Raw genomic sequence first — 17,475 nt, forward strand, 5'->3', positions numbered from 1 at the left:
GGGTCTGGATTTGACTCTCATCTCAGTCTTGAACCTCATCCCTGAGACACCAGAGGCTCTATCATCTGTGCCGCCTCCTCCTTCATGTACTTGTGAGGTACAGAGCTTACAGGCTGTTTGCATATTCTGCTCTCTCACCTTGATGTCTCCATTCACCTCAGCTTTCTTCCTCCTGCTAGGACTTCAACACTCTGACTTTTGCATCTCAGGTCGTCTAGCACTGGACTTCAAGCCCTGATTCTAACCAGTGTCAGATTCAGACTCACTCTCTCCAGTATCTTCCCTTGGTCTTCTTGAACATCCACATTCATCTCGGTCTGGAGGAAAAACCAAACTGAGATGTAATGAAGCTCCTGATGGTAGGCTCTTTAGAACAGCAGTCAAATATAGTCCCTGGATTATTCTTCACTCAGAACGAGCTGCTCTGTGGAGAGCCTTGAGGTAGGATTGGTGGGGTGGGGAAATACACACTCATAGTGGTTAACAGAAACTTACTGATTCTTTTCTATTCCTCAGTGATCATTACTACAAACCGCATGAAAGTCTTTGCCTAACTGATATGCTTCGAGCACCAGGCTAGAACTGCTCAGAATACTTGGAGATGTAGGGCTGAGTCCAAATGCCCAGGAATTATGTCCTCATGGAGCTTCTGATTAAATGACGTGAGGAAGATACTTTTATCTCTTTTTAAAGATTTATGTATTTATTTATTTGAGAGAGAAAGAGAAGAAAGAGAGCACAAGTGAGGGGAGGGGCAGAGGGAAAGGGAGAAGGAGAGAAGCAGATTCCCCACTGAGCAGAAAGCATGAGGGGCTGAAATCAAGAGTCAGATGCTTAATGGCCTGAGCCACCCAGATGCCCCAAGGAAGATACTTTTAATTAAATAGTCAAAACAATCCATATTTGACTACAAGTAGAGATCAGGGCTATGAGGAGAAGGAACATACATTTTGGATTAAAGTTTCAAATGTGTGGTAGAAATCAGCAAAGATCTGATCAGGTTAATCTCATTTTTCCTTGTATTTTTTTTTTTTTTTTAGTGGAGTTGTGATGTTTATAGTTGTAAAAAGAGTTAACATTTATCGAGCCCTTATTAGTACAATTGGTTTCTTCTAAGTACTTGATATGCTTTGTTATATTATATCTGCACAGAAACTATATTAACCCTATAAAATAGCTACTCTCAATCCACTTGAGTTTCTTCATTTGCAAGTGTTGGACAGAGTGGTTATGGAACCATAAGCATCATACAGCCAGGGAGCAGTGGGTGCAGAATTGAATACAAGTCTAACTGATTCGAATGTTCAAGTTTTAACAATTGTTGATTGTTTGTTTCCACAGGAAAATATAGTAGACATGGTGTACTGAGAGCCAGAATGGAGAGACAGTGGCAAGAATAATATGAGAACAATTAGGTAGACTGCTAATTGGTGAAACACATAGACCCAAAGAAGATTTTTTTTTTTGATGGATGGCAAAAAGGAGGAAGGGTTTGTAATAGCATCTGCCTGGGGCTTTCTCCTTGGCCCCATCTGAAATAGTTTGTCTAGTGGACCTAGAAATATGTATGAAGGGGAAGGGCTTATCCCCTGTACAGACAAAAAATGCCGAGAGGAGGAGCAAATATGCTGATTGACAAAATCAGTACTCACAAAAATCCCCACCAGGTCTGCATCTCTTAATGTGAAATGTAATGCAAATGAAAATGAAGTCTTGCCTTTTGAGTTCAGGTCATCAACGGTATAAACGTAGAACTGGGGAGATGACACTTCACATTTTGACAGAGGAATTTTTATGGGTTGGATACTCTAGATCTAGCAACAGCATAAGGGGACAGGTAAAGTCTTTCATGAGACCTGTGCTTCACTCTGAGATGTGTAAAATTTTTTAAAAAATCAAATAAAACAAAGGAAGGAGGAGACAGCATTGCTTTATCTGAGCTGACCATTTATGGAAAGAGGTATTCCAGTATTCCACATGGTTTGGCACCTTCTAGTGAGGTTATATAGAGAACAATCAAGTTTTCTGGAGGAAAGAAGCAGGATGGTAAATGCTTGGAAATAATTTACTATGAAGGGAAGTCAGAACTTAAATGAATAAATAAAACAAGGTGTTGACTGTAGGGCAGATAAGATTCAGGATAGTTGTCAAATTGTCCTTAGCACTTGGACTGTTCAGCAGAGGTGGCACAACATCATATTGGGGATTGTGGTGGGAGTGTTGATGAGACCACTGGGCACAAGAAGAGGAAACTATGAGAGAATAATTGATCTCCATTTTACAGATGAGAAAACAGAGGTTTAGAGAGCCAGTAATGTTAGACTGAGTTAAGGGCTTGCCAAATAAATAAGAGGAAGAGAGAGTAGGTGAAAGATTTTAGGGAAAGCTTCAAAAAGCAAATCAGAAGTCAGTACAAATAGGTGTTCTTTGACTTGGGGCACCTGGGTGATTTCTGCTTAAGTGTCCAACTCTTGATTTCAGTTCAGGACATGATCTCGGGGTTGTAAGATCAAGCCCCACATCTGGCTCCACAGTGTGTCAGGAGTCTGCTTAAGATCCTCTCTCCACCTCTGCCCCTGACCCCCACTCGTGTGCTGTCTCTAAACAACAAAAACAAAAAATGGGATTCGTTGACAAAAATAATTATAGATAAAAATGTATTACTGTTATTTTACTCTGTTACATGCTTTCCATACCTAGTCTCATTTCATATTTCTTGCAATCCTTTCTCCATCTTAAAGATGAGAATACTGAGGCTAGGGGAAACTCATAACTTGTGTGTACATGGCTGAGACCCAGCCATATGTGGGTTAGACTCCAGAGCCCATGTTAATAGCCAATCCCTTGTTGCTTCTAATAACATAGAACAGGATTATATTGGAGGTTAGGGCACAAAGACAAGAGACACCGAGGCCAAGAAAAGAGAAGTATTTGCTCAAGGGGAGAAACTGGCAGAGTCTAGTAAGGACTGGGCTGGAGACACAAGTGGTTTAGATGGAGAGTGATAACATGAGGATCCCATGTCACTAGAATAATCAGGAATGTGGCAATTTCTGGAAAGCAATGGTTGTAACCAACTCCAGCTAATAATACCCTTCCCTGGGGTGGGATCTTTAGCCACAGCCTATCAATATTGTTAGACAAATGCCTCCCGGACAACCTCATATCCATATCCTTTCAGGGCAGTATCAGTCTGCTTGAGTGGTGTTTTCACCTTCTTTTGCCTAGACAGGTTGTCTGCACTCAGTTTTTAATGAAAAAAGAATCATTAAGGACGAACAGAACGCATACAAAGTGCTTCTGACAGCAGGGCTATCATACCAATATTGTAATTTGTATTGAGGTAGTGTCTCTCTGCCCAAGCTTTACACAGTTTCTCCCTTGTAGACTTCACACATTTAGCACAATAGACATTATCTTTCTTCCTAGGTGACAGGGAAAGAAAAACCACCATGCATTCTAATCTTGGGCTTAGTTCTAGAGAAACTGAGGCTGATAGGATATGATCTGAGTCTTCAACATCAAAGACCAAACCCTGGAACAGATTCTACTCCTCAAATCTTATATTCTATCCCCCAACCTCCAGCTCGCTGCCTCTGTTACTTAAGCTAGAGGAATCATTTTGTTTTCTAAGTTCTTCATCCCGAATGTAATAAGGCCACTTCTGAAACAGGGCAGGGGCCTATTGGTGGAACAATTGCCCCAAGCCTACCCCGTTGGGTTCTGGCCACAGAGGCCCCTTTTCTCCCCAAAGCACCAAGTGCCGCATGAGTTCACTTCTTGCTCCCTGGCATCTTGCTGTGCACTGCTTTATTAAGAGGAATTTACTCTTCAATTTCCTGTAGTGATTTCAAATTCCCAAGGTTACTGCTGCGCCTTACTTTATAGCAACAATTACACACCACTCCCTAAGGTCGTAAAGGATTTGGAAATACATCCTCAGAGGAGCCTTTGGATGTCAGATGCCACCAGCTTGCAACAACATTAACTCTGTCATTAGAAGCTCGGGTGTGAGATGCTTGGAGGTGGGAGAAGAGAAGGAGCCCAAAGAGAACAAGGAGAGGGTTCTTTAAATATCCTGGCCTGGTCTCAACACTCGGGGAGTGCTGCGAGAGGGGGGCTCACAGCGCCAGTAGTAATGAGTGTTGGTTTTCTCTTGCAGAGAGCAGTTTCTGTCTGCAGGGGGTGGGGTTTCTCTCCTCCAGCCTCTGATCACAGAGCCACATGGCTCTCCTCACAGAGTAGTTATTTTAAATGTGTAACATTTTCAAAGAAACTTACTGCTGAGGCTCTTTTAATCTTCAGAGCCAGTTGGCAGGAGGCCTGTATGGAGCTTATTTTATGGTATCCTAACAATGCGTACAGGGCGCATCTCAAGGAATCCCACTCTCCAAATGAGGGTTGAGGACAATGTTCCAGACCATCAGATGCAATTCCTGTGTTTTATAAAGAGGGAAACTGATACTCAGAGAGAGTAATTCAGCTCACATGCTGTCACCCTGCAAGTAAACTGGGAGATATTTTTTTTTATACTTTATTGCTCATAAATCCCACATTCATCACAGAAAGAAGAGCAATGCTTTGACTCATCCAAAGGTTCTTTTTTCCTTTCTTTCTCCCCCCTCCCTTTTTTTGAATTGGATGTATTCATTAATTCAGTTTGGCTTTATAACAACCCAAATTTAGGAGACTTACGAGTAAAATAAAGCAGGAGTGAGCAGATTCTGGTACTTGGATTAATTTAACTTAAGAGGAAAATAAGATGTGTAATCCCCATTTTATGACAATAGTTGGGGAAAGACCAAGGCTTTTTTGAAGGGCTTAGTGTCAGCGGTGCCAGCAAACATGAGATGAGAAAGTCACACCATGAAATTGTAACCTTCCACATGGTAACCTTGCCTTTCCCCGATAAGGGGATCAAGAAAGAGAAGGAGCCTCCCCAAATGACATGAGTCAAAATCCCTCATATGTCTTTCTTGTTAGTATCAATGCCTTGTCTCAGTTTGGCTATGAAAGAGTGGTTCATAGAAATGTCTATTAGCAAGTGAATAAGTTTGTATTTCAAAGGGCATTTTATAAACAAAGAATATAATTCTTTGCTTCTCCCTCTGGCTCTGATAATAGTAGAGAGCAAAGGAGGCTCAGCAATGACTTGAGGTATATATGTCAGTGGCTTTTATTTAAAAAATAGTCCCTTCTGGAATTTAGGTGAGGAAACTTTTGAAATCTAGATCCTGGCCAGAGACTTTACCAAAAAAAATTCACTTTTTTTCTTTCTTTATTTATCAAGCAGCTTTTGAGTGAGTACTACAGGCATGGTTTATGTATGTCTCAGTCTTTACATTCAAATAAGAAATGAAGAGACCCAAATTTGAGAGTGGTCATGAAAACGTACAGCACAGTAGCTTCTAAGAAATTGAAGAATAAAAGTTCAGGAGAAGATAAGAGAAATGAACATGTGCTGAGCTCCTACTCTGACCAAGGTTTTGATTTGGATGCTCTATTAACATTGCACTATTTTCATTATGAAAGGAATTTAAACTCTGTATACTCTCTGACGCAGGAAAGTTTAATCACATGAAGTAACTTTCCTATGGTCTCACCTCTAGAAGGTCAGTCTGGGGTTGGAATCCATGTTTATCTGATTCAAATGCCCAGCACTTTCCTTTATTCTGCACGAATTGCTCATTGGTGCCAATATATATATATACATATTGCATTCCCAGAATGTCAAAATTACTTTTTATAAAGTCTGTCAAAGCAGGCTTTAGTTTATAAGAGACAAGTTAAATTGAGTTCTGAATCAAGTACATAGTTACTGATTTTATAGGGCAGCATAACGTAGTGGTTACCAGCCTGGGCTCTGAAATCCATCCTTGTGATTTGGAGCCTGCTTTAATCCCTTGGCAGTTGTGTGTGGCAAGTACGCCTTTCACCACTCCGAGTCACAGAATCCCCATTATATGAGTCCTGCTTAGAAAAAGACCGAGGGACTTAATGGGACTTTAGTAAAGCAATTTTTTACAAAGGTGTGGACAGGTTCCTGGGAAAGACTTGGTATCTGCAGCAAGTAACAGTACCAAGAGCTGCTACCTTCCCATGGCTGCAAAGGCTGATGGAGGGGGAATGTTGGAACCCAGAAGACAAGGGAGAGCTGCATGGAGAGGGCTGTCCAGCAGAAGATGCTGCCTTCAGTTGAGACATGCATCCACCCAAAGGCATGAGGGAGCTGGACAGGAAGTATCCCAACTTCACTCTCATCCCTTTCTATAGTAATCTCCTATTCTATGTTGGTGGAACTGAAGCAGAAACCAGGAAAAAAAAGGAATACCGTTCACATTGGTTGTCTTCCCAAGTATTCTAGCAGGATGGGGAATGATGGAAAGTTGATGCAAAAACAAGCACACAGCCATCAAATGGGGTTAATACAGAACTTACCCTGAGAGTTGTCACCAGGATTACCTGAATTAAAGCATGTAAAGTACTGAGATTGGTACCAGTCATGTGATCAGCTCATGTGTAAATCCAGAATTGAAGTGAACTGAGAATGATCCACTCCAACATCTTCATTTGACCAATGAGCACACAGAGGCACAGAGGGAAGTGGCTTGCCCCAAGTTATACAGAAAGACTAACACTTGTCCTAATCTAGTTGCTAGAGACCTATATTTGTCACTTGTCTACCTTAATGGAAGGCACAGACTCAATCTCAAGTCCAAAAAGGTAAACAAAATGGGCTCTATAAAATCTGCACAGCTTGTATCTCCCTGGGACTTCCAGTACGTTCCCTGTAATGGTGTGCACTCTACAGAGTGGACTGTGATTTCTTGAAATAGTTGTTGAACTAGCTGACTTGAATTTTTCTCTCTCATGGGATTCTCTGTGTAAATAAGAATCTACATGGTAAATCTTAAAGGACCAAAAAGCAAAGTGCAGGGACTCCCTATTTCAGACCCATCAGTTTAAACAACAGATCTCTTCTGGTTCACAGTGGCCCTCTCAGAGCAGAAAGCAGAGTAAGGACATTTTTAAAAGCAACCTCTCTTTTCCGAGAACATGAATGCTGTACAGGGGGCAGCTTTAGCCAAGGTCCTTCATGATAACTGCAGCCAATTATTTGATGACAAACCATTGCTGTTTGCTTGAGATTATCTTGTTTCATTACAGAAAGTCCCTCATCCTGCAACAAGCTTCACTCATGCATCCCACTCCATCCTAACAAGTCCAGGGAAAACCAGGACACTTGGTCACCCTAGATGATTTACAGAGCTCAGATCAGACAAGCCCCTTGTATCTTGGTTCTTGCCTGGTGCTTAATTGTATCATTTTGGAATTTAAATGGTTGCAGTTCTAAGCAATAATCTACATTTACCTCTGGGAATTCTGATAAACATATGCTACTAAATCAAAAAGTAGTCACAAGGACAGGAAAATTAATAGACAACTAAAAAACAAAACAGGGAGTGGATGCTATTACTACTTTTAATTCATAAAGCACTGAATTCCTTTAAGAGACTGCTCAAAGTGAGCAAGACTAGTGTAGTGGCCACCAGAAAACTGGGTGGGAAATACAGAGGATCTCAGACCCACTACTGACTGGGGCTAGTGACATCAAGAACTGGACATAATTGCTCAAGATGTCCTTTCCTTTGTGGTATCTTGTAAGGAAGTTAGGCTACTATAGTATACAATATATTAATTCCTGTTGAATTAATGAATAAAGAATAAAGGAAGGGGAAAAGTGCCTCCAATGATATGACATCTTGGAAGGGGTCTTCAGGGTCATTATTTCTAGGTGTTTCTGAACTAAAATTTAAGTAGGTTTCCTTGGACAGCTGCTCTTATCAGTTCCCATCCAGATCCTTGTCCCACATCTGTGTCATTAGGATGCGTTAGGCAGAGCCGTGCACCATGAGCATTGTATGTGCAACATAAGCTTAGTATAGCTCCAGTTAAACTTATAATGGGGGTGAAAATCAAACATAGTCTATGCAGATCCAAGACTTTTCTTCTTCCTGAATTAGGTAGTATGACTTCTCAGCCTGCCTTTATTTTTTTGAGTTGTACCATTTGAAGGAGAACTCTGTCATGCCAGAGCAATTAATAGGATTTTTGTGGTTAGATAAAAAACCAGGAGGGTTGATTTTTTTTTTTTTGAGAGTGTTTCAGTAGAAGGGAGAGTGAAATGGAGGAGTTTTCAGAGTCATGAAAGAAACTATGATTCATCTTTACAATATTCTAGAAATATAAATTAGAAAATGGAATTAATTTATGATTAATTTTGTTGCATGAACTATGCTCTTTTAAACATGGCATCATTATGGGATAGAGACACACAGGTCATGATCTATAAGTTTAAAATAATATTCTATGTGATACTAATTTATACTACTGACAGAGTATGGCAGGGGGCTGCCTTGGGTGGCTCAGTCAGTGCACCAGACTCTGTATTTGGGCTCAGGTATACTCTTAGGGTTGTGAGATGAGCCCTGTGTCCAGCTCTACACTGGACATGGAGTCTACTTAAGATTCTCTCTCTCTCTCTCTCTCTCTCTCTGTCCCTACTCACCCCTTAAAAAAAAAGGAATATAGCAGGAAAATAAGCTATTCTGGCGTGTCAATATCAATGCATAGCATAGTTGTTACATCAGTGATTACAACACGCTCTGACACATATTTACATCTATGTAACAGCATACTATTCTGTTATATATTCTGTTCACATTCTAGCACCTAAAATTTTATATGCAATTATTGCATTTTCAAGCAAGTCTACAGTATAAACTAGTCTGGAGAATAAAACAGTCTCATTAATTTAAAGTAAATTATGGCAATTTTGTTTAGTAGAAAGTACAAAGAATACAAAAACAGAAAGTGTGTGTGGCAATCCCTGCTGGGCCACTGATTCACTGTGTGAATTTGAGAACGTTCATTCACTGCTGTGGGCCTTAGCAACTGAGAGTTACAGTATATCCAGTCTACTCACAGATTTTGGGGATGAGACTTGACCCAAATAAACCCATTGAGAAAAATCTCAAAGCCCTACATAAATGAAAAGTTACTATTATATGCACTGCATGAATGGGGACTTGCTAAAGAATCAAGAAAATACAAGCGTACCTATATCAAACAGACTCTACTTTTAGTCTTCTCATGATGGTGCAGAAAGAACAAAGATAAAGCAGGCCCTACAAACTATAGCAGGGCAATTTGGTTCAATGGTAGTGCTTCTATTTTGGATTTGATCATGAAGGTAGTGCTTCTATGTTGGATTTGACAAACATTTTTAATTTGCATTTAAATTTCCTTGAGGCTTATTCTATAATGATTTAGAGGCCATTTCCCATGGCCTTTGTCAGCACCTCTATATACCCTAGTCCTTTTTTACTGGGCCCTGAATACATTTAACTGGAGCAACCACTGCGTGCAATCTCAGGTCAGGCATGTCTTGGCTCCTTATTTTTTGTACCTTTAGCCTCAGAGTTAAACGGCCCTCCAGAATCCTGGCAGAGAACTCCAGCTAGAATCAGGAGAGAGCTCTCTTTTTCACTAAATCCCTAATAGCAGGATTTATTAATCCCATGACAAAATGAAGGAATTACCATAAGGAAGCTTTGGCCTTCGGAGCACATTCTGGGATTAGGTATTAACTTCTTGAGCCTCTAGTTTTGCACCTATGACTGTAGGTAACTTTCTTGTATGCCTGTTTTCAGGACACCATGAGATGACTCATGCTTGGCATTTAGTATAATGTGGAACACAGAGCCAAGCGCCAAGTACATATATTTTATCTATTATAATTTTCATCCTTTAGATTAAGTCATTTTCCACAGTCAGAACTCTCAGAGAACTGGATTCCTTTCTTTTGTGACTCTGATAATGCCTTGTAATTACACCTTCGTGACTATGATTACTTGCTTAAAAATGTGCTCATCACCTTGTTGGCACCGCATCTGCAGTTGCTTTTGCTTGGTTTCATAATTCCTGCTACCAGCACAGTGCCTGGCACATGGGAGGTACTCAACATATACCTATTAAATAAATACATGAGCTCCGTGGAATTTAATGATCATTGAGGAACAAAAAAATCAGCAAATGTTATTATTAATCATCCGCTAGTCCTAATTTTCCCGTCCTAACATCCCCACCCACCCCACCACACAGCTCTGCACAGAATGGCTGGTTCTGACCGCAGAATAGTTCAGGGAATATATTTTACTGCTGATCTGAAGAGCCTGTCATCAGGATCCTCACTGCATCATGATTTGCTTTTCCTCCAGACCGAGATGGATGTGAATGTTCATAAACCACAGGGAGAGACTAGAGCCAGTTAACTCTGAGGTTAAAGGTACAAAAAATAAGGAGCGAAGACATGCCTGACCTGAGATTGCATGCAGTGGAGAGACTAAGTGAGTAAGTCTGATGTGACACTGGTCACATCATCTGCTCTTCTCCCCCTAACTCAACATCTTCATTTGTCTCAGTTTCACGTCTCCTGACCAGGACTTTACTTTTGTTTCTGCTCTCTCCAAGTCTTCTAGCACTGAGCATCAACCCTGATATTGACCAGGGTGATTTATAGGTGTACACATCTATTATACCAGTGGGATTGGAAGTCTAGTCTCTGAGTGACCGGGTTTCAGACTTAGATGAGAATCCAGTACCAACCCCACAGCTTCTTCCATCTGTGCAAACTTAAGCAAGTCATTGACTTCTGTTGGCTTCTGGTTTCTGATCCACATGATGAGGACAATAACATCAATGTCACAGAGTTGTTATGCAACTAAAGTTGTATCTGTTTACAAAACCACTAAATAAATAATCACAGCAGGCTCACATGTTGAGTGCTGATTCTTGGTTATTCATAATTAAAGGATGTGACACCTTCTGGTAGGAATCTTATTGTGTCTGAGATGAAAAAAGGGCAAAAGAATAAAACAAATACCAAACCAATTTTCAGGAAAAATCAATAGCTAAGTTCTGTGGGAAATACAGAGAAATAGCATCGGAAAACTTTCTAAGATCATCATTAGTGTTTCCCAAAAATGCCTGATCATAAACATTTCCTCATTAAAATTCACATCCTAGAATTCCACCTACATCAGAATGTCCAGAAGAAGATACTAGAGAGTTAGATTAATAAGGATACCAGGTAAGTTCTTATAACCAAAGTTGGGAAACTCTGCTTTATTTAGTTCAGTCTATTTTGTTACTTGAGCCCTTAGGTGTGTTCCATGGACCAACAAAATCAACATTATCTGGGGACTTTTTAGAAATTCAGAATCTCAAGCCCCACTTCAGACCTCCTGAATCAGAATCTGCATCTTTAAGGTGACCCTTAGGTGAGTCTTAGGGTCACTAATATGTGAGAAACGTTGGTCTGAGGTATCACTCCTACTTGCGGACCCCTTCAATGATAGAAAACACCTGCCCTCTCAGGAAAGCTTTTTCTACCTTGTGGGACCTCTGGCTGTTTGAAAATACAGGAGCCATCTCTGAGAGTCTGCACCACCAACAGTCCTTTAGGATCTAAGCCAAAGGTGGCAACACAGACTGGGTGGCAGCTGACATTTCCAGAATACCCAATGACAGTAGGTTATTTTACCCTTCTTGTGTTTCCTGTTATATTTCTTTTTTATTTTTTATTTTATTTTTTCTGTATCCTGTTATATTTCATGAAAGGGGCAAGATATGCCTGTATCATTTTATTAAATTAAATGTGTATTTCATAGCCTCATATTATAGCTTTACATAGACTTAAAAGCTATATGATAAACATATCACATTTGTTCTTCATAATTTAAAAAGATGACTAAGAACTGTTTAAAAAATACAGGTAAGTTGAAGAATATAACAGTATAGTAAATATTCATATACCTCCACCCATTATATATTTTACTCACTTATCTTAAAATAAGTTACATTCATCGGGCTGGTTAGCCCTTATGGACTTTATCAGGCATAAATATTAGATAAAGAGAGACACTCTTCTATATAGTACAATGATTATACCTAGGAAAAGTAAAGAAAATTCCCTAATATCATCTAATACTGCACACATATTTAAGTATTCTTAATTTCCACAAAAAACAAATTTTGTAGCTTTAAGATCCAATTAAGTTTCACACATTGCATGTGGTTGTCTCCTATCTTTAGTCACACTTAATATAGAAGAGTGGTTCACAAAGTTTTAAATCTAAAGACCCATGAGGCACCTGGTGGCACAGTGGTTGAGCATCTGCCTTTGGCTCAGGTCATGATCCTGGGGTCCTGGGATGGAGTCCCACATTGGGCTCTCTGCAGGAAGCCTGATTATCCTTCTGCCTGTGTCTCTGCCTCTCTCTCCCTGTCTCTCATGAATAAAAAAATAAAATGTTCATTTTTTAAAAATTTAAAGACTTTTACACTCTTAAAAATTATTGAGGACCCAGAAAGCCTTTTGTTTTAATGTTGGTTATATCTACCATTGGTTAACATACTACAAATTACAATTGAGGATTTTTAGATGTTAAATATTAATGAATTCCTATAAAATAATGATAATCCCATTACACATTAACACAAATAATGCTTTTTAATGAAAATTACTATATTTTCCTAAAACAAAACAGAATGTAGTAAGAAGAATGATATTGCTTTAGAGTCTACAAATTACTTCAAGTTTTGGTTAAACAGAAGACAGCTAGATTCTAATACTTGCTTCTGTATTCTTTCTGTTGGAATATGTTGTTTAGTGGAAATATAAAGAAGAAAACATGGCCTCATATAGACAGCCATTTAGGAAATGGAGAAGTTTTGTTTTGTTTTGTTTTTTGAGAGAGAGAGAGAGTGAGAGAGAGAGAGAGAGAGAGAGAGCAAGCACACATGAGTGGACAGGGAAGGGCAGAGGGAGAGGGAAAGAGAGAATCTTAAGCAGGCTCCATGCCCAGTGGAGCTGGACTTGGGGCTCGATCTCATGACCCTGAGATCATGACCTGAGCCAAAAATCCAGAGTTGGACATTTAACTGACTGAGCCACCTAGGCACCCTATTTTAGCCTTTTGAATAATTGTGGATATTCTTGTTTGATATTACACCCAAACCAGAAAAGTGGTAGTTTATTATAGATTAGTTACAATGTTGAGTTTGAGATTGTATCAATGAAAATTTACTACTCTATTATATTATAATTTATTAGTCTATCTTGCATTTTATACCTTTAAATAAAAATATTGGTTCACTGGCTTACGCAGATATTCCAGATATTGATACATTTCATTATGAAATATCAAACAAGTCATATATATTAATATCACCACTAATCTCATTAGGAAAGTCTTCAAATTTTGTTAATCTGTCAGGGTCATAGTAGCTAAAACAAGTTTTCCAAATTTCAATATTCATAAATTTTTCATTGGTAACAAACATTATCGGTTGTTTTCCATGAAGTGACATTCTTACATTTATTTTTGAAAAGGTGTCTGCCAGATAATTAAGTTGAATAATCCTGGTTTTTTCCTGTCTGTCATTCCTTCAAGTAAGAACAGTGTTCTATGAAAAAAGTGATTAATTCAGTTTGCAACTCAAACAATCGTACAAGAGTTTTTCCTGAAAGCAAACACAGTCCTTCCCATGGTGGCAGGCATTCTTTATGCATACCTAATATTTATGCATACCTAATATTTAAAGGTCTGAGATTTAATACATTTATTACTTTTTTCTGCTTTATCAGGACATTTTGAAGTGACCACCCCTCTCCCCCTTTTCCCACTATGATAGTATAGTAGAGAAACACATAGTTATTCCAAGTGTAGTCTGGTGCTACTGTCTTTATTTGTGTGAAGGTATCCGTCATCTCTCCCACCAGCCCTGCTGTACTTTCCACTCCTTCACGGTCTTTCCCTCATTCTGGACGAGTTCTTCCGATCTAGTTTCCAGTTCACTCATTTTCTTATCAGTTATATCAGATGTGCTGTTAAACGGATTCAGGTTTTAATTTCAATAATTATCATTTTCAATTCTGTTAGTTCTGTGTTTTCTCATTTATTTCTCTTTTATGGCTTTTGTTTACCATGTTTTCAACTCATTCTTTTATTTTTTGAACATATTAAGCTAATTTTACGTTATTTGATCGATAAAAAAAAAAACAACAAAACCGTTAGGTTTTACCCACTGTTGCTTTTTGCACCATGACTGCAAATATCAACAGAGTGAAAAAAAAGCAAATAATGTCTTAGTAAAGTTGTGAAAATAGTTTGTCCTTGTGGACCTCAGGGGTCTTCAGGCCACACCTTGAAAATTGCTATACTAATTTGTTCTCTGAGGAGATCTTTTCCCTTTCCCTGCTTCTCTTTCCCCCTCTCCCTCTCCCTCTCCCTCTCACTTTATCTCATCTATTTATCTTTTCATGTAATATAATTTTGCCTTACCTTGATGTTCTGTCCTTCCTCCACAATTTGACTATTATAGGGCTTACTGAAAATATAGATCAGGGTTAAATCATCTCTGTATCTGTAATGACCTGAAAGATCTCAATTATTCATTACATTTACATCTGCTCTAAAGTCAAGTTTTACCTACAGTGATTCAATAATAGGACATTTCTGTCAGTAACCTAAAATGAAAGACATGTTTGGAAAGATAAAGTTTATACATTTTTATTATCTTTATGTATCAGATAGGGTACTTCAAAGAAAACATAAATCACTATATGTATTTAGAACTATATTTTATTTTATTTTTTAATTTTTATTTATTTATGATAGTCACAGAGAGAGAGAGAGAGGCAGAGACACAGGCAGAGGGAGAAGCAGGCTCCATGCACCGGGAGCCCGACGTGGGATTCGATCCCGAGTCTCCAGGATCGCGCCCTGGGCCAAAGGCAGGCGCTAAACCGCTGCACCACCCAGGTATCCCTAGAGCTATATTTTAATTTAATAGAAGTAGATGGTGACAAAGATTATGGAAAAACTGGAAAATACATATAAATCAGTAGGGAAATCCAGATTTTAGCCGCATCAAAAAGCCATTGCCATTCCTAGGCTCAGGGGAAGGAGGAGGGATGCAGTGCCGTTCTACCCCAGGGGCTGAAATAAGTTCGATACTTAAAAGTTTATGATCCAAAGCAGAAAGTAACTCTATAACCACCAAGAGAAAATGTTCAATAGATTGAATGGATCTGAGAGAAAACAGGTCAAGGATTGACACACCTTGGTTTTGTTGTAATATTGCCATAGAAGAATTTACTTTATTAGTTTTTTTCCCCCAAAATCATTTTGTAGTAGTTGAGCAACTATTATGTGCTGGCGCCTACTGTGGGCAATGAGGATTAGTGGTGTACAAGAAAAAGACATAACATGAAGCTGATGATCTGATGAGAAAAGACAGATAAATAACCCCACAAATAACAAGTAATATTAACTATGCAGAAATTTAAAATAAGATGATGTGACAGAGAGTGATTGCATTGCCCTTGTAGATTAGGCATGGAGCAGGGGGTCACTAAGGAGGTGATATCTCAACTGCAATATTGACAAGAGGGACCAGGTCTTGAGGACCTGAGGACATCATTTTTCAGGTCTTAAAGGCAGAAATAAGCTGGACATATCAGAGAAGCAAAAAGAAGGCCAAAGTGGCGTGATTTCCAGATAGAATGGAAAGTAAGAATGAGAGTAAAAAAAAAAAAAATTAAAAAAAAAAGAGAAAAATCAGAATGAGAGTGAAGCAGAAGCCAGACTGGGTAAGGTTTTGTCAGTCTACAAACCTTTCATTGTCAAGTTGTAAAATTTTCTTTTATTCTAAATGCGATGAAATGTCATTGGAGAATTTGAACCATGGCCGTGACGTGATGTGGTTTATTTTAAGAGGTTCTCTGGAGGGTGAGAATGGAAAGAGCTAACTAAGCTACTCAGGGAATCAAGAGGAAATCCTCTGAAGTCATGAAGAATGGTCTCAAGAATCAAGATGGAAAAGAAAACAATGACCCAGCCACAAGGAAGTTTATGAAGGAATAGGTCATTGGAGCAGGACCTAGGACAAGGTCTGATGGCATGAATATCCACAGTGGTTTTGAAGGAAGACTAAAGAAGTGGTTTATAAGTAGATGTCTTCATGCTGTTGGGTCAACACATTGTTTCCCATTCAGCTTTCTCTAGAAGAGACTATTATTGCTATTTACAAGGGGACATCCAGATTTCTATTAGGGCAAGAAGGTGAAGAGAAAGCTTAGGGACAAGGGGATGATATAGGGTAATTCACAGCTAATAGATCATAAATTAAAAGTCAACAATAGAAAGTTATTCTCTGGTGGAAATAAGAAGTAATTAGTAACTACAGAGAATAGTCTGAGTATGGGGATCCTGGCAATGAAGAGTTTAGGTGCTTTTAGGACAAAGAGAAAAGGGATATGAGGCATGATTGGATTAACCCCAGAAGTGTCTAGGAAGAGGTAGTAAGTAACCAGGTCAAGCAGGACATCTAATATTTTCTGATGCTCAAGGGGCATAGCAAGCAAAAATTGAGCCCAGGGCCCTTCGGGGTGGCGGGGGGGTTGCTATTGGTGGCTGTGATATGGCAGATAGAACAGGCTGGACTATGGAAGCTGATGCTGAGTGTTGTTTTAACTCTGAAGATCTCTGGGCTATGACAGCACTTGTGGCCTTAGTCACTGTCTCTCCTCACCAAAACACACTCACGGGGCACATGACACTGAATGAGAATGCGTGTGTTTCAAACTTTCAGCTATAGAACCCTTTAAGGGAAAGTTGACATAAAGGCCCAATACAGAGAGTTGAAGTCAGAGTCACCCCACACTCTGAACCCGACACTCCAGGAGAGCTCAGGTCCCCTGGGCTTGATGCCACATGTTCAACCCACCCCCGAACAGTGCGAACTCCAAACAAATTGCAAATATCAGATTCAGCATTGGTGTAATTCACACTGCTCTGGCTGACGTCTGCAGCCACGACATATATGGCAAAGCCTCACTAATTTTGAATAATGAGACTAATATGACTCACTAACAAAACTAAATTACAGTCGTTTTGTTAACAAAATGCAATTTTATTACTCTCAAGTAGAGAATGTGTTATAAACTGAGCTATAAATGGATATTATTAAGCTAAATGGAATAAGTTTATGTAAAATTACAACTCACAACAGGCCTGCATAAAGTGGTGATGTATCACAAGCATGTAAATCCTTTAGCGTAAGGGAAATCATTGCTGTGGTTGAGAAATTGAAGGCAGAGCAAAAGGAGTCTTTGATTTATTGAGTCCTTGGTTTTCAAAGCTAGTACTCGTAGTTTGAATTCTCCCTTATATATAAGACTCTGAAGAATCAAAGATAAAGAAATTATTTCAATATTTACTTGGAAAAAGTAAACTGTACAAAATTATTGTAAATCTCAAGTGAATCTAGCTGGCGATAATCAAATGCCATTGTATATTAAGGTCTGGGTCCTTGATGATATTTGAAGACAGATCCTAACTTAAACAA

The 17,475-nt window shown here is 39.1% G+C and overlaps 1 long non-coding RNA gene across 5 annotated transcripts in view; it reads left to right on the forward strand.

Moving 5' to 3' along the window:
• The window catches only part of LOC144301143 (uncharacterized), a 61,870-nt gene that overhangs the window by 23,477 nt on the left and 20,918 nt on the right, over window positions 1-17,475 (forward strand). The window contains exons 4-5 of one of the 5 annotated variants that reach the window (XR_013367927.1): window positions 10,281-10,409; window positions 10,534-10,819. The exons of 3 other annotated variants lie outside the window; for them this stretch is intronic. This is a non-coding gene — a long non-coding RNA (uncharacterized LOC144301143). Of the gene's footprint in view, window positions 1-10,280; window positions 10,410-10,533; window positions 10,820-17,475 lie in introns of those variants that run through there. One more of the 5 variants, XR_013367926.1, reaches the window with a different exon arrangement.

Source organism: Canis aureus, chromosome 29 (genome assembly GCF_053574225.1).
Source record: "Canis aureus isolate CA01 chromosome 29, VMU_Caureus_v.1.0, whole genome shotgun sequence".
NCBI classification, from domain to species: Eukaryota; Metazoa; Chordata; class Mammalia; order Carnivora; family Canidae; genus Canis; species Canis aureus.